The sequence below is a fragment of the Mandrillus leucophaeus genome, unplaced genomic scaffold (genome assembly GCF_000951045.1).
Source record: "Mandrillus leucophaeus isolate KB7577 unplaced genomic scaffold, Mleu.le_1.0 Scaffold96, whole genome shotgun sequence".
NCBI classification, from domain to species: domain Eukaryota; kingdom Metazoa; phylum Chordata; class Mammalia; order Primates; family Cercopithecidae; genus Mandrillus; species Mandrillus leucophaeus.
In genome coordinates this window covers 4,726,716-4,728,691 of record NW_012110474.1, presented here as the reverse complement: position 1 = coordinate 4,728,691, position 1,976 = coordinate 4,726,716, and positions in this window count along the sequence as shown.

Here is a 1,976-nt window from a genome sequence, read left to right as displayed (position 1 = left end):
TCCTGGAATTCTGGATGTTAGCTCTGAGCTGGGCTTTAAAAATCATCTAATTTCATACCTTCCATTTGCCAGTGAAGAAACTGAGATGGGAGAAGGGACGGTGCCTGAGTCTGTGGCAGACCCTGAACTGGGCCACATCTCCCAACTTGAGATTGAAGTCGCTTTGAAAGCATTGAGCTCCTGGGAGAAAAGAAGGGGCTTGGGGAACTTCAAGTCAAGACTCTTTTGTGTCAGAGATGAAGGAGGCTCTGTTGCTGCCTGTGTCTCACCGTCTTCTTCATTCCAACATCTGCCATGTTTTGTGCAATAATGTTGGCCTCTTGCCTCAATTTCTGCATTGATAATGTAGAGGCTTCCATTCCCTCTGATGCCTGCTACTAAGTCAGTCCCACAGTAATTGAAGGATATTATGGAATCTCAGCACCAAGAAGAGGTAGATAGCAGAGCCAGGGTTTGAGCTGAAGCCTCAAGGACCTCCCAAGGGAGCCTGAAGATCATCAGAACCAAGCTATCATTTTATAGAAAAGGAAACTAAAACCTGGGCAGGTTCACTGGCACACTCAGGCAGAGCTAAGATCTGGGTATTGCACCTAGCCATCCATCTCTGAAAGATACTGGGCTTAAGTCTTACCCAGTCAGATCTTAAGGGTTTGTATTTTTAATGTATGTTTCAGCTCACTGCATCCGTTGCCCACAAGAACCACTCCAAACCCAATGGAACTCAGTATCAGCTTTTCCATGTGTTTTTCGTCCATGTTATCTGAATCCGTTGAACAGTCGCTTTGCTTGTTCAACCACCCAGTGGGCGAGACTTCCTGACAGGAGCCTGGGGCCACCATGAGGGGAAGTTTTTAGAGAGGAGGGCAAATGTCAGAGAAGGAGGAAGAAGAAGGAAGGAAGCAATGAAAGCAATAAACCTATTTCTCAGGTCATTTTAAAAGCCTCTACTCTGGGACATTGAGCAGATAGTATCTATTTTTCTTTGCTTTGGGTATTTTTAAAGACACTGCCCCTCCTCATTTACTTTAATACAATACCAAGCACACATTTCTCAGCACGTAACAAGTCAGGATGTTCCAGGTTTTAATGCATGGGGCAAACTTTGCTTTGCCTTGTTGACCAGCCTTGTTGACAATAGGGCCTTTCATTGCAGGAGGACATGAATCCGGGCAACGTGACTTAAGAGCTGGCTGATGTTCCAGGACAGCACAAAAGAACGGAACTTCTTTTCATGCCATGAGTGCGCAAACCAATGGACAGTTTCTGGGGTTACTCGTGATTGCTCCTCGGTCCGGAGTTCAGGCAACAATCTGAGCCACTCAACTGCTCTTCTTTACCCCTCCACCTCTGCAGTTCATTGGGTGCCAGAGGTGGGTCAGGCTCCTGGGACAGAAGGAGGAGGCGGGCCCAGGAAATCCACTTGGGGTAACACACCATTTGTACATATAAAGCAATGTTCACCTCTTTGTATGCACTGTGGTAATTATTTTACCTTCTTTTATGAACTTGCACATTTTCAGAGAGAGTTAAATTAAGCAGAGTCTGAAAGTGGAGAATTCTCAAATAGATAAAAGAATGGAGACCTGAAATTGGGTCATCAGAAAGTGTCTTGTGGCAAAATACCCTTAGTATCAAACTGAAGGAAGAAATATTTCAAACATTTTCTTTAAGGAAAACTTAATGGATGTGACTTAAATATTGTCTAGACTGACCCAGCAGCACGAGGTGGTGCCTTCAAGGACTTTTCATCTCAGTCCACAGGAAAAGGGTTCGATGTAGATGAGAAAGAGGGAGCGGAGCACAGCTAGGCTGGAGAGACATCCTGTCCACGGATTAGTCTTCACTCTTCATGTAGGCAGTAGAATGGTAAATGGGGCCGTCTTAAAACAGCAACTCCCGGCCGGGCGCGGTGGCTCACGCCTGTAATCCCAGCACTTTGGGAGGCCGAGGCGGGCGGATCACAAGGTCAGGAGATC